At 38.4% G+C, this 21,913-nt stretch overlaps 1 pseudogene; it reads left to right on the forward strand.

Moving 5' to 3' along the window:
- The first annotated feature begins 688 nt into the window (after positions 1-688).
- LOC125166497 (phosphatidylinositol N-acetylglucosaminyltransferase subunit P-like) lies at positions 689-1,092 on the forward strand (annotated as a pseudogene).
- The last annotated feature ends 20,821 nt before the right edge of the window (positions 1,093-21,913 follow it).

Below are 21,913 nucleotides of genomic sequence, written 5' to 3' on the forward strand. Positions count from 1 at the left end.
GTCAAGTATACATATAATTTTATTACCATTGCAATGCTAACAAAGTATGAATCTCGATTTACAAACTTAGATAGGCAAGAAATGTAACTTTAAAAGTTTATAGTTTAGAGGGAGAGAGACAGCGCGCACAAGCAGGGAAGGGGCAGAGAGAGAGGAAGACACAGAATCTGTAGCAGGCTCCAGGCTCTGAGCCATCAGTGCAGAGCCTCACGTGGGGCTCAAACTCACCAACCACCTGAGCTGAAGTTGGATGCTTAACCAACTGAGCCACCCAAGCACCCCAAGAGATGTAATTCTTAAAAAAATAATGAACTTATTTTCTGTTTTAACCTTACTTTTATGTAGTAATAGAAAATTAATTTCTGATACTGCATTTGAGTTCCAGGAAGGCTTATTTGGGCCAAGCTGTGAGTGACAAGACATCTCATCACTGGATTTGCCCTCTATCAGTACTTGGGATGCTAGGATCCACTCTTACCCTGTCTGGCCACCCATCTTAGGATCATGCCAATCATTTCTGTATCTTCCCCTTCCCAAGTCTGGCTCTCCCAGCTACTTCTGTACCCTTCCCAAGAGTCATTCCATTCATGCTAGGCTGTAGGAAATTCTGAGAGACTGTGTAAAGTCCAGTGGGTCCTCCAGCACAGCTTGTATGTGTGTGTTGGAGATTATCTAAAGCCACAGGGAAATGGTGGAAAATTCACCATTACCTTTGCCAGAAAGAGTGATTTATGCCTTTGTTCTTTCCCTAAGCCCCCAATGTGGCTTCATACTCTATCTTGCATGGGCTTTCATTGCTGAATCTTTGCTAAACTCCTTAGGCTTAACTTATTGCCCTCAAAAATATTGGGCAGTTACACTGCCTGTCTGCCTCCTCATTACTATAGTAATCGGTTATGTACTCTTATTTGGAGTAAACATGATGAGTATCTCTCCACACTCAACTCCATTCCTACAATCACAGGTAAATATGCTGAAAATCAATAGCAAAAGAAATACTAAGAGACCATCCCCACATCAAGAGACATTCCTATTAGGGAAGTAAACCAAATGTTCTTCTTTGCAGCCAAAGAAATTTACACCAAAATCTGAATTGTACATACACCAACACCAAGCATTTATTAAAAGTTTTTGGTATAATACTTTGGGCCATAATTATTTTGACTATCTGCTTATGATCACCTGATACTGAAATGTAAAAAAATGTAAGATGAACTTCTCTTAGATTAAGTTCCATTAATATTATAAGTGTTCTCTAATATTAGTTATTAATTGACAGAATAAATAAAATATTGCATCACCATTAAAAAAACCCAAGGGGTCTAGACACCCACTGACATCTCTTTTGCTCCTGGGGCCTGGCCACCATCCCTGGCTGAGAGTGTACCTAGAAAGCAGGAACAACCTCTATACCTGCATAAGCATGCTTATGTCCTGTCTCTTCACTGCCAAGGTCACCTGAGCTGGAGAGGCAGGACAGATGACCTTCTTTCTCAGGAACCCACAAGGAAGGCTGTCTCATACAGTTATATAGTTTGAACACTGGACAAAGATGCTTGGGTGTGAATAGGGCTGAAATCTAGAAAGACAAAACCCTTGGCATGGGGCCAAGGCTGTTGGAAGAAGGAGGGGCTCTTGTCTTTGTACAAAGGTGTTGTCAGCTGTCTAAGCCACTGCCCCTAGGAAGGATCTGCTCAACAAGGCACCTTATTGTAATTCATTCACCAAAATGTGGCCTTTTTCTAATTTTTCGGAGAGAAGCAGCATAAGTTGCCAGAGGTCCTTTCTTCCTCTCTGAATCTCTCTCTTCTCCCAAGAATTGAAACTCTTTTATCTAGTCTTGGAAGCCTTAAGGCTTCTTCCGACTTATCATATATTTTTCCAAATCTCTTTTTATTCCCTGTGTCTTTCTATTCCCTTAAGGACTAGAAACTAAAAAATTAGAGACTCAAAAGTTGTTGACTTCCTTTCTTAATGTATTTTGTTGGGTCATCTTTTCCCTGAGGTGTCAAACACAGAATGCATGCCAGCTGACAGAATGGGTGAAAGGCCAGGACCACCAGGAAATAAAGTGGAAAGAAAACCCCTCAGTTAATATTTCAAAATGCCATCTGCCATTGTGTGTGCATAGACTAGTTGTGGAAGGCTACACACAGGTCTAAATTGTTAGCAGTAATTCCTCTTGGAAGTGAAATTTGGAGATGAGACTTGTATTTTTCACTGTATACATGTCTGCATTGGAAGTGTTTTTTATGGAAGCTTATGTGACTTTTGCACTTTTCTGAAAGATAAGCTTTTTTAAAACTGGAGGAAATGTGCTTCTGTGTACTTTTAGTGATGGTGTTCAGAATGACAATTTGTTCTTGCTTCTCGTGAGTGTTTTGCAGTACATCTACCTCCCTATGTCAGAGCTAAAATATTTTTAAGTTCTTGCATGCTGGTTATAATTCTCACATTATTTCAAGTTGCAGAAATGGCAATAGTAACTGACAGAAATAATATGGACTGAAATGTACATAATTTGCATCATTTAATATAATTTACTTCCCAGGTAGAACCACAAAGAGTCCCACACTGGACTGCTGATTTCTCCTTTCCTTTTGCAGATGAGGAAGGGCCAATACTTAACAGATAACAAGAGTAAGTCCCAAAGGGTGGCCCAAAGGAATAGAGCTGAGAGAGCTGGAACCAAACAAAGCTCCAGTTCTCTAGACTCCAGTCCAGTGTTACTTCTATTCTAGAACATGTTTTCTCAGTTTGCACTATTTGTCTCCTTCCGTGAAATATAGAGAATGGTGGGGAAAGGTGGATTTACATGAATGAGGTTTAAGCTTCAAGTGCCTGCTTTGCATGGGCCCTTTCTAAGGTCCTAGGAGGGCCGTAGCATTGAGTTCACACGGGCACGTGGTTTTTTTAAAATGTGAAAGGTAATTTTTTTTTTAACAGCAATTGGTTAAGGCCCCTGTCTCTTTCCTCTCCAGGCTCCCTTCATACGAGGTGGCACTGGGGAGCCTTGCAGCTTTTGAGGATATGAGTTAAGGAGCAGTTGATTAAGTTGGGGATACATACAACTTCAGCATATTATCACTTATATGGTTCACAGCTACTTCCATGAAAGCTTTTGCCAGCTGTCCCAATTTAGGGATAGATTCTATGAATACCCTCACTGCCCACTGTGTCAACTCTCCTGGTCTTCTGACACAAAGGTACAGGGCCAGAGGCTGATTCTTACATAGCTCGGCTCTGAAAGTAGGTGTGGTGGAGGTTGAAGTTATGGAGCCAGAAGCTAATCTGTAGAAAATTCTTCCAACATCAAGAACATAAAATTTTAACAGAGGGTTTGGTTCCCATCAAGATCTAATCAAAACAGATGCCTTCTCCTCTCAGGACTATATTTGAGAATGCGCTATATATACAATTATAAAAGCTCCATATTTTTCATAGTTTATGGTAGTTGTGTGAAACAAAATATTTCAGAATTGCTAGGTTTGAAGGGAAGAAAGCTGTAACTATACTTAAAATAGAGCAGGTCTGTAACAGTTCAACAGCATGACAAGAGGTATTCACAATTGACAACAGATGACAGCAGTTTACATGTCATTACTAATAATGATGGTGCTAACATTTTGTAAACAATAAATATTTTTTTAAATATTCAGTCAACACTAGAACAAATTATCTTTCTGTTCTCCCTACAGAACATAAAATTGGTATTTAGTAAGAAAGCATCCAGAAAATTGCTCTTTCTATGGGGTGCCTGAGTGGCTCAGTGGGTTAAGCATCTGACTACAGCTCAGGTCATGATCTCACAGCTTGTCAGTTCAAGCCCTGTGTCTGCCTTGAGCCAGGAGCCTGCTTCTGATTCTGTCTCTTTCTCTTTCTGCCCCTCCCTGACTCGTGCTCTGTCTCTCTCTTTCTCTCTCTCTCAAAAATAAATAAACATTAAAAAAAATAAAATCGTTCTTCCTGGACTTTTTTTTAGTTTTATTTATTTAAGTAATGTCTACACCCAGTGTGAGGCTCAAATTCACTTTGATCAAGAGTCAGATGCTCTTCTGACCAAGCCAGCCAGGTGCCCCAATTCTTTCTGGACATTTTGTTTGGTATTTGTAACTCTGTGAGGTTCTATAAATGTATAATTTGTGTGATCTTTTCGTACCTAATTTCATATTCTTTTTTTGGAAGAGAGCCCCTCAAATTATGTATGCTTCAGGAAGCCCTGAAACTCAGATTCACCACTAATGGTGAGCGTAGTTTTAGATTTTCTTCTGATGCTTGCCTCTAGCAGCTTCATTAATCCCTGTGTTTTGCTGACTTCCCATCACACTTCTACTTCTTCTCTCCCTCATCTCTGAAGGTAACATAAGCCTTTCCAAGAATGAATTGTTCTTTGTTTCAATTTCCATAGCAGTCGGTATTTAATCTCTGTCATCATACATATCAGAATCTGCTCTGGATTAATTTATTCATGAAATATAATTTGAGGACCAATTATATGCTGTGTTCTGTGCTGGGTCTCATTACCTCCCTTAGACCAGGCCTTGCCTAAGCCCCTGTATTTTAGAAAGCTCTCCAGCTACTCCCCTCCAAATGGGCTAATCCAGAACCCTGATCTCCTTTCTATATCACATTTGGGGTACCTGGGACTCCAAAATTCCTAGCTTAAATCCACACAGTCTGCTTCTGTGTGGGCTTCCCCTACTGGTCCTTCCCCCCAAAGGACTGACTTACCTATGGGGTGCTCACTCCAAGGGCCAAGGAGAAACTGCTATTGCAGTGGGGGAAGAGAATGCACAGAGCTCAGGTATAAAGCTGGCGTGTCCACAGGAGCTGTAATGGGAAAAGAAAGGAGCAAGCTAGTAACCCCATTTGTATTCATGTCCTGGACCTTACAAATGTCAGTTGTGGACCTGCTGAGACCGTAGTTGAGTATCTGTATCTTGTTTTTTATCCCAGTGATTCCTAAACTTTCTCTGTCTCTATAAATTATTTTCAGGGCGTAACTAGGACAAAAGAAACACCTAACAGTTCCACTTATTAAGTAATTAGGTCCAAACAACTTACTAGTAATAATTCACATGGTGTCTGACTGATGTCATATTGTTTCCCGCAAAAATGTAAAGTATCCGGTGAATACACTGTGAATTCCTCACAGACACCTGGGGGACCTCAATGCACAGTTTGAGAATCGTGGTTATATCCACTAGACTATGAGCTTCTTTGGAGAAGTTATATCTGACTCATCATGGCAAACTGTATCTTCCAAAGATGACCACTTCTCAGTCCCACATGCTTTTCTCGAAACTTACCACTCCCTCAATGAGATACAAAGTCTAACTCCCTTTCCCCAGAATTTGGAGGGGCTAGCAATTCATGTGTAATTAACAGAATGCAGCAGCAAAGACACTGCGTGACTTGAAGTGCTGGGTCACAAAAGGGGATTAGCTTCTACCTTGTTGGCCAGAACATTTGCTCTGAAGTCATCATGCTGCAAGGAAGCCCAAACCAGCTCAGAGAGACCCATGGATAGACCCTGAAGATACTTGAAGGAAGATAAATAAGTCCTCAGCTGCTCCAGCCACCTGCTCTTCCAGCTCTAACCACTACCTTAGTGCAACCACATGAGATATCCAATGCCATAACTGCCCATCTGAGGCCTTCCTGAATTCCTGTGTCACAGAATCTGTGGTCATGATAAAATGACTGCTGTTATTTTCAACCATCAGTTTTGGGTGACTCCTTTGGCAGCAAGGGTAACTAGAAAACTTTTTTTTTCTTTTTTGCCTTAACAACATAATATTTTGAGTACTTTGGAGGTGCAGTAAATGCTTATCAAATTAAATATAAAATGAAACATCTCAAAATATTGACTAATCTAAATTTCAATGATGATTTAAAAAAAAACAAATTATAGATGTATATGTGGAAAAATATGGGAACTTAGGGTAAATGTACACTGATGCCACAGAAAACTCCATAGTTTCAGGGTTTGAGGTTTTTTTAGAGTTTTCAAAAATCCTTTAGATGACTCCATTTCCTTACCTTTTGTTTTTATCCCCCCAAAGGGCAGGGAAAGAATTCTAAACACTCATTTGCAAACTCACTATATCATGAGGTCACCATAGGGGTTGTATATACTGAATTTCCCATTCTAGTTAATTGAGGATTTTAATTGGTCAATTCAGACTAAGCAAGGTACTACTGTAATTGGTGGACCCCAAAGGCAGCCATCTGCTCCCTTTGTGAATATTAATACTATGTCATGTAGGGTCTAGTAAGGAGAAGAATTTGTCCAGTAGGAATTTTCTTAACATTAGCAAAAGGTGAATGCCTCAGAAATTAAATGGAAGAGCTAGGAGAGCAAACAGATTAAAACAAGAAAAAGGAAAAGAAAAAGCCTAGGGAGAAAGGAAACAGTCTAATTATTTGCTATGTTAAGAGAATCAACTGAGTTTAACCTGAGACATCTGTTTGTGCCTGGTGTTGTTTTTCATTGGAGTGGAGGGAGGTAATTAAAATGCCATGTAGCTGCTTGCCTTGTATGCATTTCTAAGCATAATTCAAACTCTTATGAATCTGCCCTCTCAAAGAAATAGCTGATTATAGAAACAGAACAAAACCTCTTTGATCCCTCTAGTGATACAACTAGGTCATGAGAAGCAGAATTCCAAATATACTCTGTTTTGGATGACTCTTCATGGAAAGTCTGACTTTGGGAGGTTTTGAAATGCACAATGACAGAAACCAAGGCAGAATATAAAGCAAAGGACTTGCTGGCATGAAAAAACACCAACTCTGCAAAGGTTACCTAAATGAATTTTTTGTTAACATGACTATTTTTTTCTAACTTCCTTCAAAATAGGGTTTTTCTAATGAACAGTACCTAAAAGGTATACTGATAGGTATCAGGGGTGTATAAAGATAGATGAATTGATGGTGCCATGCAAAAAATCCTACAATATCTTGGGTATGCATGAACAAAAATGTGTACAATACTTAGGAGTTTCTCATAAACTTCAGTCTTATTTTGCTAGTGGCTTTGTTATCTAAAATATATAAGTGTATCTTTGTATTCTAGTCAGAGGAAAACTTTTGTGCTTTTGAAATTAATTGTGCCTCTCTCTAAAAGTAAAAAACTTGGGGTGACTGGGTGGCCCAGTTGGTTAAGAGTCCAACTTCGGCTCAGGTCCTGATCTCATGGTTTCTGAGTTCAAGCTCAGTGTTGGGCTCTGGGCTGACACCTCAGATCCTGGAGCCTGCTTGGGATTCTGTGTCTCCCTCTCTTCTCTGCTCCTCCCCCACTTGTGTTGTGTCTCTTTCTCTCTCTCAAAAATAAACATTAGGGGCGCCTGGGTGGCGCAGTCGGTTAAGCGTCCGACTTCAGCCAGGTCACGATCTCACGGTCCGGGAGTTCGAGCCCCGCGTCAGGCTCTGGGCTGATGGCTCAGAGCCTGGAGCCTGTTTCCGATTCTGTGTCTCCCTCTCTCTCTGCCCCTCCCCCGTTCATGCTCTGTCTCTCTCTGTCCCAAAAATAAATAAAAATGTTGAAAAAAAAATTTAAAAAAAAATAAAAAATAAAAAATAAACATTAAAAAAAACTTTATGCAAAAAACTTAATCAAAATATTTTGCAGAGAATCTAATAATTAAATTTTTTCCCAGTAAAAGAATATGATTACGATAAGGCTATATGTCCATTAAAGTTTTCCTCCCCTTTCAAAGAACAGGCAATCATGTACAAACTGGTTTAAAAAACAAAAGCGACATGATGGCTCTTAAAACAGTAAACTCAATGCTAGGACTGGCTTCATGTATAGCTCAGTCAGGGACATGGCTCTTTTTTTCTACAGTTTCCTTGGTTTTGCCCTTCTCCATAATGTCACCTTCAGACTTCCTTCAGGATTCTGAAACAAGTCTTCCAGGAAGGAGGGTTTCACATGTTCTCACTCACATCTCAATATGCTCCCTGATTGAACTTCCCAAGCATCAATCCCAGTTGCCTGGGGACTATGTATATACATACATAAGCCTAGACAAGCAGACGGGAACGTTCTGATTGGTTGGTCTATCCCAATTCAGTGTCGACCCCTGGATGGGAGTCTGCTCAATCTCGCCTCAGCTAATGGCTACTACACAGGGATGAGGCGTGGCTCTTCAAAGGAAAATTTGAGTATTGCAATTTAGGAGAGCAAGTAGGAGTAGGTACTGGGAAGATAAATAATGTTCACTCCAGGTAGTTCCTATTAAGTATCACAGTAGCTCCTCTGTTTTCTGGACAAGTAGAACTATGGGCAAGTATAAGATTTTTGTCAGAGAGAATAATCCTTCTATTTTAAACTACATTTTTTAAAATGTAGAAACAATGAGTTTATCAGAAACAAAGAATCAAGTTAGCAAAGATTTCAACCAAGGAAAACAGTTTATGGCAATATATCAGATTCTTTTAGCAAATATTAATGGAGCACTTATGAGTATCAGGTGCTGTGCTAGATTCTGGATACCAAGGCCTCTTTATTATTTTTCTACACTAATTCTACATTGCAAAAAAAATGACCTAGCCAGCAAACAACAAAACTTTAGTTTGGTTTTCCAAATTATAAGAAATCCTAAGAGGTAAAAAAATGACATAAATTTTAAGAAATCCTAAAAGGTAAAAAATGAAACTTTGAAGATAGCTGAAGCACTGAAACTTTGAGAATGAATTGACATTTTTATTAGTCTACTCAGTATCATTGTGACATAAATAGATATCGTTTCTGTTGCCTAAAAAGCATTGTTAAACATTTAAATAAATAATAAGTATGTAATTTCTCTTGGGTTTTAGAAAAAATGCCTTTTTTTCAAAAAAAAAATATTCATGACTATTATTGTGAATCACGGTGATGCAAGGGCCCTCCGATTAGGAACAAAGATCATAAAATAAAACAAAAACAAAACAAAATAAAAAGTGTAGACACTAACATAGATATATAAATCATATAAATCCTATACACTATTGCTATTAACTTTAAAGCTCATTTCTCCACTAAATCATTCTCTACCAGTAAGATACTCTGACGAGGGTCCCCCAGATTTCTTATTTACCATTTAATTCCCTACAGAGTCAGACTGAGCCATCCTAACTCAGTTTGACCTCAACCTGAAGTTGCTTCTTCATCATATGACCTCAGAGTGCCACTGCATATGCAGTATGCAGAACTAACCATAAGAATTAACATCTTTAGTATTCAAGGAGTTCACACCACTCACAGATTTCTAACAAAGAATAGCCTGTATTTTATACACTAGTTGAAAACCTAGCAGAAGTGTATACAGTCCTAGCCAAGCACACAGCTGACCTTGTAACAGCGATGACTGTATGCTGAGCACCCACTTCCCACTTTTCATATTTCCATCCTGCCCCCACACAGACAATCTCTGTTCAGATGATCATTTTTACTAAATACTTCACCTCCCACAAAGCAATAGTATATAAGATTTATATAATTAGTGTTTGTAAGGCACAGTCAGAGCCTTGTCTGAAAGACGGCTTTGAAGAGGAAAGTATTGTTGATACTATGATGTCCTGGATTTCTTATCCTTATCAAGACTGCTTCTGTGAGGAAGAGCTACAGAAATGATAGATGGGACCACTTTTATTCAGCACTGTTACAGGTGGCAAAACACTGCTGCAGGACTCAGGCAAGAATATGTCCCTTTCACTACAAATGCAGGTATGATACTTTATAGACCAGGGATAATGTTAATTCCATCCTGCTAACAGTATGCTTTGTACTGGTAAAGTTCAAGGAGCTTTGCAAGCACCATAATTTAGTGAAGGGTGAGATAAAAGCTACATATAGGAAAATTGAGGCATTTTGAAAAATTAACACATTATCTTTATTCAGCCATTAACCAAGAAGGGTTGACATTCAGTGCTATGAATGCTTTTCCCCATACAGACTATTTTTGTTGTTATTTAGGGAAGGAAGGAAAAGGAAATTGACCTTCACTGAGAATATACAATGGACTATATATAGTGAGAAGGTTTCATGTTATTTATCTTACTTGGTCTTTAAAACAACTCAATGATGCATATTTTTACAGTTGAGGAAACTAAGTCTTAGAAGGAAAATTAATATGGCTGAGATAACACAGGTTACTAAGTGACAGGACTGAAAACTTAAGCCTAATTCCAAAGCCATTGCTCTTTCCATTACACATACACAGTGGGAGAATAAACACCACCAATCTAATATAGTTGAGCCTTGAACAACATAGGGGTTAGGGGTGTCACTAATGGAGAATTTACGTATAACTTTTGACTCCCCCAAAACATAACCACTAATAGCTTAATGTTGACCAGAGGCCTTACCAATAACAGTCAATTAACATAAATTTTGTATATGTATACTTTGTTATACCATTGGAATTTGAAAAAAATAGCAAATCATTTGAGTTCACAAACATCCTTTTCCTAAAATACACATTCCTACTAAGAGGGCTAAGAGACATCTAACATTCACAGCTTAGAGACAATTCACACTGTTTTCCCAATACCTCTATGAGATCGATTATAATAAGGAACTGTCCATTCTTATTAGGAAAATGAAAATTGAAGTAACTAATTTTTTTTAAGTTTTTATTTATTTGAGAGAGAGAGAGAGAGAGGAGCAGAAGGAGGGAGAGAGTGAGAGAATCCCAAGCAGGTTCCACAGTCAGTTCAGAGCCCGATGTGGGACTCAAACTCACGAACTGTGAGATCAGGACCAGAACTGAAATCAAGAGTCAGATTTTTTAACTGACTGAACCATCCAGGAGCCTCTGGAAGTAACTAATTTTAAAGCATGGGACAGCTTGAGGGAAGGAAATGTTCAAGGATCAAGGTACAATGGTGGGCTTGGGACTTTATGAAGGCACTCAGGACTAGCAACTTGGGGAGATAGGATTCATGGGATGTAAGGTAGAAAGGCACTTGAGAGGATGTTAGGAAGACATTAGAGGATATGGGGGAAATATTTGACAAAATGATTCTAAAGTTCTTCCAGAAGTACAAGTGTTTTTTTTTCTAAGTAATCTCCACCCACCATGCGCTTGAACTTGCAAACCCGAGATGATGAGTTGCACCCTCTACCAACTATATAAATAGAAAGGATGAATGGATATACAAAATGTGGTATTACATATAATGGACTACTACTCAGCCATAAGACAGAATGAAATTATAACACATGCTATAACGTGGATTAAAACATGCTAAATGAAATAAGCAGATATAAAAGTACAAATATTATGTTCCACTTCTGTAAAATATCTAGAGGCAAATTCATTGAGAGAGAAAGTAGATTAGAAGTTACCAGGGGCTTCGGGAAGGAGATTATAGGAAGCTATTATTTAATGGGCATGGAGTTTCTGTTCGAGGTGATGAAAAGTTTTAGAAATAGTGGTGATGGTTGCACAATGTCATAAATATAATTAATGCCACTGAATTGTACATGTGAAAACAGTTATAGTGGAAGATTTTGTTTTATATTATACATGTTATGCCACAAATAAAAAAATAGTTAAAAAAAGGAAGAAAGAATAAGTCATGAAACAAAGAAAAAAAAATGAATGAAATTATCCCTTGTCTATTTATTAAAATACATTGTTTTAAATTATAATTCAATTAAAACAGTGAGATCCTGGCACAGGAACAGAGAAACAAGTCAATGGTATCAAATAGGAACTCTATAAGCAGACCCGATTATACACATGGATTTGGTAGGCAATTAAGAAGGAATTTAAGTCACTGAAAAGGTAATGTCTGAGCATCGACGGTTTATTCTGAGACAACTAATAACTCATTTAAAGGATGAACTCCCTCCTGGGGCAGGAATTCTGCCTGCATTGTGCTCCAGTGATTTCCCAAGCAAAAGCATGACACCTGGTACATTACAGGCATGCAGTTAATGTTTGTTGAATGAACTAAAATTCATTCCCACGTAAAAAAAATATACCAAAATAAATTCTAGGTTGAATAAAGATTGTTTCTTAATGGGAAAAAATATTAAATATTGATATAAAGTTGAAAAAGTAAAAATCTCTATGCATAAACATCAAAGGTTCATAAATAAGATTTAAAAGAAAATGACAAACTGAAAATATATGAGACAAACATTAAGTGCTTTGGTTTATAATTAGCACCTTTAATAATAAAAAGACAACTACCTCAAAAGAAAAACTGAGTATATTAACAGTCACAAAAAAATTATAAATAGCCAATAAGATTATGAAAAAAATTCTAATATCATTAATAATAAAAAACTAAAAATGATAGATAGTATTTCACCTATCAGGTTGGCAACTATTGAACTATCTAGTGTTGGTGATGATTCAGAAAACTGAGTATTCTTACACATTGCTGGCAGAGAAATAAATTGGTCCAACTGTTATTAATGGTAATTTGGCAGGAAATATCAAGTGTTTACAAGGTGAATACTGTTTGGTCACCTGAAGCTAGAAATTTAGACCAAAATAATTAAAATGCATACACTTTTTATATATAAAGTTTTTCTAAATTTCAGCATTGTTCATAATAGAAAAAAATTGTAAACCCATTTAATTGCCCAATAAGAAACAGTTAAGTACGTTTATGATACATCCATACCAAAACTACTACATTAGGAAAAAAAAATGATGCTATAGACTATTTAATGAAATGCAGGAAATGTTCACTGTTCTAATTGAGGTTTAAAAAGCAATTTACCAAATAATACTAGGCAAAATCATTTCATATTTTGTAAAGATGAAAAAAATGGAAGAATAATCATCCTAATCACTAATGGTGATTGTTGACTAAGTTAAATGGCAATTTAAATGTTACTACTAACTCAGCTTACTAATTTTTTTGCAGTAATCATGTATTGCTACTGTAATATAAAAAAAAATAAAACATGGTTTCAATTTCAATAAAGATACAAAAGGAACAGGAAAGTAGGTCTCCTGTTCTCAGGACCCACAATTAGTTAATTAGCTATAATATCTGTTTCCTGTCATGTGTTCAGCATGTCACTAAGCACTTGATACCCATTATTTTATTTGTTCCTTACCCTTTTATTTAGGTGTCATTAACACCTGAGATCTCAGGTTCAAAAAAAGGAGCGTGCTCAAAGCCATGTAGTTAGTGACAGAGTTGGGAAAGACCTTCCTGCTGTCTGAAGCCAAGTTTATATTCTTAACCACAAATTTTCCTGTTGTGAAGTAGGTAGGCTTTTTGAAGGTAGACCCTCAAAACAAACAAACAAACAAACAAACACACACACACACCCCAAACCAAACCAAAAAACAAAAACAAAAAACCTACCATGTATTACATAGTTGCTATGAGATTTGGCCCAAACAATACATTTATAAATGGTCTTTGGGAAACAAATTTTTCTCAAACTGCATTGCCTCTACCTGTTTGCACTGTCTGTGCCAGATGCATCCTTTTTGGAGGCAATATCCAGTGGGTAGAGCACTGGCCCAGTTTTGGATTTCCTGCGTCAAACCTGACTCTACCACTTAATACTCATAAAACCTTGGGCAGTTATTTAACCTCACTGGGTTTGATTTCTCACTAGTAAAATAAAGATAATGATTGTCCTACCTCAAGGAGTTCTGGTAAGGATTTAATAAATGAATCCACGTAGTGCTTTGTTAGCTAACTGGCACAAAGCAAGCCCTTGATAAATGGCAGCTATTCCCACCATTAATGTATTTTCTGGATAGGAAGTCCCCCCCCCAAATCGCATGTTACACTGCTGTTGAATTCCTTAAAGAGCTCACTAGATGATTGATCAATGGATTGGAGATGGATGTAAAGTAATATCTGATGGCAAATCTCAGCACAGCAAGTTTTGCGCTCTGATTCAATAAGGGCCCCACCTTGTTAACCTTTATTCACTAAAAGGAGCTTTGTTTTATTCTTACCTGTAATACAGCGACTAAAAGAAAATCACTATTTTAAGGCTGTCTTGCATTTCCTTCTTAAACATTATTGTTTACTGATTGAATATTCAATATTTAGATGCAAGTTTCTTTTATTTTGACAAGGCCTTTCAGGGAAGAATGTAACAATACAAGTCTAAGAACAGTTAAAGGACACCTCAATTGTAATATCCTTAAATATTTATGGTAGCCTGTAGAAAAGTAACTGTATCCTATTTTTCTCTTTCAGAAGGAAAGTAGCAGGAAGGAATCAGGGCTCAATCTTTCACTGCAAGTATTTAATCTGGATAAATCTGAGTTAGCTAGCAGTGTTCATGTGCCATAGGTTACTCTGAAGTCAATGAAGCTGAAAATCTCACGTTTAGAAAATTCTCTTAATCCTTAAGAGTATAACCCTATGCTTATTTTAATAATGACATGGCAGATTTTAAAACAAATCTGTAAATATTGATGTGTAAGTCACGGCATAATTCCGTAAATTCTCCACAAAATAGACAGTGAACATGTTCTTTCATCTAAATTGGGTCATTTTAAATAAACCCAAGTAACCTATAGAAAAACTATGAGTTTCCTGAAGGCCAAGTTAACAGTCGTGACAATGCTCATCCAGTGGCATAAAGACTTATGCAGAGAAACAATGAATATCAAAAATTCCATTTAGAAGGACAAATTTTCCTGGAATTTTTCTTCTACTACAATGTTTTTGATTCAAATTAGTGATGACAACTAAAACAAGGAAGAAACTTGATTGGATCAATCTAATGAATTACAGATCTGAACATGTCATTTCTCTTAACCTCCAGTAACTCTCAAATGACTTCAAGACACCCAGCTTGGCAGGCAAGCTTTTCCATGGTTTGGATACAACCTAATTCATTTCCCCAACACAACTCTCTCCCTTCTACCCACCTTTCCTCCATATCCTACACTCCAGCTAAGGATCACCTCTTTTCCTAAGATTCACCTGCTTCTTCAGCTTCCGTGTATCTTTGCAAATGCTGATCCCTCCCCAAGAAAGTGTATTTAAGATTGTAGCTATTCCAGACATCCTTCAAAACTTTGCTCAAATGCCACTTTTTCTCTTATTCCCATGATTGTACCAAGGGATAGATAAGTGATTAGACAATCCTCCTCATAATGTTTGACAGCAATACAAAGACGTCCCAATAAACATAATCTCTAAATGAAAATCGTGCTTATCATATAAGTGGAAATTGAAGACAAATATCCTTGGGTCACCCCCACCCTTCCAACATCATTGCTTCCCTCTAATTCTACCCCAAAATTTTGGAACTACCACTCATGAAATCTCCCTTTAAAAACGAATTTTCATTGGGGTGCCTGTGTGACTCAGCTGGTTAAGTTTTCAAGCCTGGATTTTGGCTCAGATCATAATCTCATGATCTCACAGTTCTGAAATTGAGCCTGAGTGGGGCTAACATCAGGGAACCTGCTTGGTATATTCTTTCTCTCCCCCCCTCTCTCTCTCTGCCCCTCTCCTGCTCTTGTGAGTGCTCTCTCTCGCTCTCTCCTTCTCTCTCAAAACAAACAAACAAACAAATAAATAAACAAACTGTAAAAAAAGAAAAAAGGAAAAGAAAAATGAATTTTTTGCTTTATGTCCATAGCATGCAGTTTTTCTTTTACTTTGGCCTTAAATAAATCCCATCTTGTGTAACAGTTATTTGTGTTTATAGACTCCTATATTATTTCTCCTGCTATTTCCTGAGAGTGGAAATTAAGTCTTATTCACCAGGTATTACCCACACTGCTTAACAGGGAGCACTGCTCAAAGTAGGTATTCAGTACATCAGTGGCCTGGAAATGAGAACGAATTTAAGACAGGCACAGTCTGAAAAATCAGGCAGGATTAATGAGTGAGTCTTATTACTTTCAAGTATACAAACTAACAATTCTGTCAGTGATCTCTGTTCACAATCTCTTTGGTTTCATTTTTAGATAATTCCCCCGCCCCCACAGTTCTGTTTACTTAGCCCCCATTCTGATGTTCCCAACATATTAGTTCTCAAACTACATTTTTGAATGAGAACAGTACTTCACTGCAAAAATCAAAGTATGGACATTCTTTTCCCAATTCATACAAACACATTAAATCATCGTTGGATTTTTTTCAATTTTAAATTTTGTTCACACCTTTGTTATCACAACTAGAATCATGCAAACAAATATAGTCACTTTATCAATATTTCATGGGTTCACACAAGCAGAGCATGATTTCTCAGGTGTTTCACCTGAACACCAGAAAAAAATCACTCTCCCAACCTTTTAATATAACAATCTTATTCCCCTTGCAGCAAGAGCTTCAAAATACAAAAGTCTGCTTTTCTAAGAGACTTAGAAAATACACAAAAAAATACACAATAAAATATACAAAAGACAAGGTATTTCAGTATCTAAAATAAAATAAAATAAACTTGAATACAATGATTGCAATTTTCAGAAATAAAGAAAATAAACTTACAAAATTTGTAAATTGGTTTACAAATGGTGGTTTAATTATACAATGCTGCACTTTCCTGACTTGAATATCTGCTCTATGCCAGATATTACCATAGCCTTTTATTTACTAACAATCAAGTCATGTCCATTTAAAAACTTTTAATTACTTTGTGCTTTTTATATCAATCTGCATATAGACACTTCTATCTACTTGTAGATAGGTATACGTGTTAAGTACCCATAAACAACGTTTGTATGGGTCTTCTATTTCCTATTCATATTTTGACCTATTTTCAGACATTATGAATGTTCCTGTTGAGACCATTCTAGCAAAATCTTGATAGCGAGCACTGACAAGTAAATCCTACAACGCTGTGAGTTTTGATTCATGCATGATTCAATGAAGCCCTCGAATTCTCAGATTAAAAGTGCTATGGAAACACCTTTCTTACATATTCAAGATGCACCTTTCTTACATAGTCAAGGCACAGTACACAGCCCCTCTGCATGCTGCAGCTGAGCGTGATTGCTCTCTACCAAGCACCGTGACATTTTGTTTCCAAACAGGTTGTGTTGCACCAATGAATGCTAAAGTCCTAAAAGAACTGTTATTTTCTTTAAAGTATTCACTTCCTAGAAATGGAATGAGCTATTACTTGAAACCAAAATCTATCTCTAAAAACTATATCTCCAATTCTTACATTACTACATTGAATTATTTTGAAAGCTAAAGGCAGAAAATTTTTTTTAAACTTCTGTGCTTTGCCTTTCAACCAATAGATACCCAGAATTACTTAAATTCTGGGTAACCAGAATCTGCTAAAACCAATACAACCCTGTCTTGGTGGGGGGGAGCTTGTTATTTTTCTGTTTCTCATAAAGTATGCACTTCAATAGGTTTGCAAAGCATGAAGGTCCAAAAATAGCCTGTTATTTTTTTTTCCACAGAAAATCTAAAATTAGCAAGTTCTTATTTCCAACCTAGGAGAGTTCTCCTCTCCATAAAGTCATCTATCAATTTTTAAATAAGCAGATAAGGGCATAAATATGCACACATCTAATAAAATGTTCCAATAAAAATGTTAAGAAAATATAGGTGTTCATTTGCATTCTAGTGGGAAATAATTTTACTCTTATATTTTTCCACAGAAATTGATATTTCAGAAACATGTAGAGTTTCTTTCTTTCACTTTCATCAAATAATGCCAACCAACCAGATCCACGAATCTTTGATATTTTTTTTTTAAACTGAAAGCAGAAACTTTACTGTGGAGAATCCAGATTTTTGAAACTCTTTGAGGCACAGGTCCTATTAATGGCAATTATTTACTCTTGAGAGCTTAGTAGATGGCTTATTGGGCTATTAGTAGATAAACTATTGTCTTCATTTTTTGCATAATATGAATGCTATTGTTCATTTTATAATTAATATAATACTTGGAAGAGAATTTTAGACAAAGTATAATTGTTTTAAATAAAATTTCTTAACTCTGTGAACACAGCAATCATGTAGCTCTTTTAGAATTCAGCTGCTGGATAAAGTTTTTCTTTATTGAAAAACAGATGTGCTTCCTCTTTTCTGGTTACAAGAATTAGAAAACACTATGTTTCTCTTTCTGACTTGGCTGCCAGGAAGCTCTGGGCTAAACTAAGGTCCCATTAACAGTAAATGCTTTCCTGGTGTTTAAATTCATGGTTGTTTATTTCTAGTTACTTATGCCAATGTATTTAAATTCTATATATATGGAAAGAAGTAGGGAGTTCGTTGGTTTCAAAAAGGATTTCATTTCAAACCATTTATTGTATACCCAGTACGTGTCAGGCCATACTCTAGAGGATGGGCATGCAGTTAGTTAAAAGGTTTCTTCCATGAGAGAAGTGAATATATCCTTACTAATTCTATCCTTAAAGAGGAAAAAAATATCTCGCAAACCAACTTCAAGAAAACAGAAATTTAAAAGAATTTCCTTGAAAGAAAAGCCTGCCCAACATCAATTTAGCCCTCACAAAGAACAAGTTGATAAGAGTGGGTGAAGTTATCTTTTGACTGTTGCTTACAGGGATATGGAAAACTAGTTACCTAATTATACAACCTTCTCCTCAAGGGTCTAGCAATAAAACCAGCCTCTATTCCTGGGCATGTTCTAAGAACTAATAACACCATTCCTGAAATAAAAGCTTTTAAATAAATTACCCGTTAATAACAAATCAATTTAAACATTCTAACTTCTAAGAAAGGGGGCTTTGGGTATAAGATTTCCTACCTCAGAGTTTTTGATGTAACAAATAAGTAAGTAGCACCACTTGGGACAAGCCAAGAAATATGATGTACTTTATGTGGCTAGGCAAAAATAATTGTTAGCTAGTAAAGCATTTCCCTTTTATCAACGACTTCAAGGTTGGTGGGCCTAAACTGGCACTTGCTTTCAGCTTTGTTTTACTTTAGTGCCTTCCTAACATGTGTTCTGTCTTACATGACCCTCGGTTGGCCTGCCTTCTGCCAGCCTGATGTTGAGAAAGGTATTAAAATTTACAAGGATCTTGCCCTTGGCCTCCACTCTCAGGGGGCAGCTTTTTCACACACTTTAAAGCATTGCCAGCTCACAATAGCCCTGTAGTCAGGGAGGGCAGCCCAACAAAGCTGCCCACAGATGCACGTGCTGGTCACCTGCCCCAGCAATTGCAAATAGACTACCACTTCTCAGCAACCTGTTTATCTTCCCCTTGCAAGAGAAAGCTGTGTAAATAATTATAATACGTATTTCAGATAGGGCAAAAAATTAGACTGCTCAATTTGAACTCTGTGCACTTAGGTTTCTCAGACTAACATAAAAGTCTTTACATAACAGAACTGCCTGCAATCTCACTGAGAACTAAATTAAACATTTTTTTTAAATGGTGCCATGCCTTGGTGACTTAAGAGAAGCCAAACATTGGAATGGCAGATACTTTTTAAGTAATTGTAAGGAGCACCTCAAAGGATTCAAAGAAGTCACAAATAGTAAAACATGTGACAAGTGATTTTGAAACATTAGAGTGCTCTAATGAACAAAAAAGCAGACCAAGAAGATTTTTTTTTTTAATTCCCAGGTTCCTTTCCAAAATACTGCCAGGAGAATTTCAGAATTACAGCAAAGCAATCACTTCATTAATTTGTGCAAGAAAACTCAAATTTTGTGGGACAAGATAAAACTAGGTCAATACCACCAAACTTATTAATACAAGTACAAAAATTGTAATTTAAACAGCTGTAAAATTAAATGGGTGGGAGAAGAACTGGGGAAGGGGATCAGGGCCATTGAGTCTGAGGTTTCCAGATCTTGGCTTTCGATATCTTACTCTCATGTCTTTAAGTGAGCTAAATCACATAAGCACAAAACATGAGCTAGATGACCAATTTCGGGAAGACGGCAGATTCTCCCCTCCTCCATTCCCTTTAGATCCGTCGCTCTGGGCTTTCTCTCCTAATGGCATTTCGTTTCTAGGAAAGTCCTTCATATCTTTGGGTCTCATTATCTCATTGTACAAATCTCTGAAAAGGAAAGAACCGCGGTTTGCTCTGCAATCGGACATCTTTTCTTCTGCCCCGGCTCTTAGTAAGCCTTCAACCAACTTTCGATGAAAAGCATGTAGCGGAGGGGCGTTGAGGCTTGAAATCCCGCCGCTCTCTCATTCTCTTTTCTTTCTCTCCGCACTGGCCACCCCTCCAGCCCCCGACAATCCACAACCGTTCCTAAGCAAACTGGGGCGTTTTAAAGAGTTTCTTCCTTCTGTTTCCTCCTCTGACCTGAGAGTCACTTTCAGTGGAAGACAGATCAGGCAAGACGCCTAACCAGGAGATAGTCAAATAGGATACTTGAGGGAAATAAAAGACCTGATTGAAAAATCCCATGCTTCCTAATTACTATTAAGTATTTTGCATATAAGTGAGCATATAATGCTTATGACAGTGTTAAAAACACCGAGGTCTTTTGTCTTAAGCATTCTTGTTTATTTAAAAGACATACAGCGCTTACCATGTGCCAGCGGTTTTCCAAAAGGTTTTAATATATGACTCTTTGTAAAAAAAAATAATAATAATAATAATCGACATTAAATCCGCGTGCGCTTTTCCGTGCTGTATTTTTCTTTATAACACGTTAGAACAGTTAAGTCTTCAAAGGCAAATATGGAAAAACTATATATAAGTAGTTGCTACTTTATTGCAAGCAAACCATTTTCCTCTTTGCAATTTTTCACAATTATAGTAATCAAATGCATTAATATAGTGAGAATGAACTCTATTTTTTTTTTTTCAGTGACAATCTCAGGTTTTGCCTCTGGCGTTTAGAAGCGCGGGATTACTTGCTCTCGTGGCAAACGTTAATTGCACCTGTAGGCATTTGTTTTTAGAAAGACGTGCAGCCCTCTCTGAAAGTTGTGAAGGCTGAGTTCGCGCCAGGCCTGCTGCTAGCGCGTTCACCTGTGGCCTGAGCGGACAGGTCATTGGCACATCCTCCTTGGATGCGGGGCGGACAGCACGCGCGTCGGGCTCAGCCCCGCAGGCCTGCGGGGATCTGGAGCTGAGTGGCGCAGGGGAGGTCCGAGAGCCCGAGGGATGCGGGCCGGCTCAGCTGCGTTCGGCGTGCCCAGCTACTCAGCCACTGCAGACCAGCACGGGCCCAGAGACCCGCGCGGATTGGGCTTCCGCCCTGAGGCCGACGGCCGAATTGGGCGGGGGGGGGGGGGGGTCATCGCCCCCCACCCCCGCGTCCCGGGCGTCCTGAGCTGACCTGGTCCAGCCCACCAGGGCCCGCTCGGCCCCCGCCGACTGTGTGCTTTGCCTGGGGTTAAGTTTCAGAAGTCAGGATGAAACGTTTTGGATTTCTGTTCACACGGTTATTGCAGGCACCGCGGTGGGGACAGCACAAAAGAAACGAGGGCGTGTGGGGAAGGGGTTTTGTGTTTTAATGAGGGCTTAACACGCTGGCTGCACGTCCTTCCCGCTCTCCCCCGCCCAACCCCCGCCCGGGCCCAGTCTTTTCCCGTCTCATCCTTTCCTCCCCTCCTCCCCGCCCCGCGCCGGTCTTGTGTGGGGACAGAATGGAGTGTCAAAGGGACGCCCTAATCAGATCCCTAGAAAATCAGGAATCCGTCCGTGGCGGAGGGTTGTGATGAATGACAGACGCCCCTTTCTCAGAGCCGTTTCTCCACTAAGCACGGAGCTGTCCCGGAGCAAGGAGCCTCCGGCTCGCCCGCGACCAACCCGCCGCCCGCCTCCCGGTCCCGCGGCGCCGGGGCGGGCGAGCCGACGCCGCCTCTCGCTCTGGGTCTGCCCAGCTCCTGCCCTCGCCGAGGCACGTCGGCGTAGCCTCTCCGAGCCCCGCAACACAGGGGAAGAGCCGCTTAAAAACATGTTTTCCAAGCACTTCTGTCGTTTTTACAACCCACGCTGTCTAATGCACTGAACACAGGACACGAATTCGTCCTTTAGAAAACAAGCTGATTTTCCAAGCGCGGTTTTT

Source organism: Prionailurus viverrinus, chromosome B2 (assembly GCF_022837055.1).
Source record: "Prionailurus viverrinus isolate Anna chromosome B2, UM_Priviv_1.0, whole genome shotgun sequence".
In the NCBI taxonomy this organism is placed as follows: domain Eukaryota; kingdom Metazoa; phylum Chordata; class Mammalia; order Carnivora; family Felidae; genus Prionailurus; species Prionailurus viverrinus.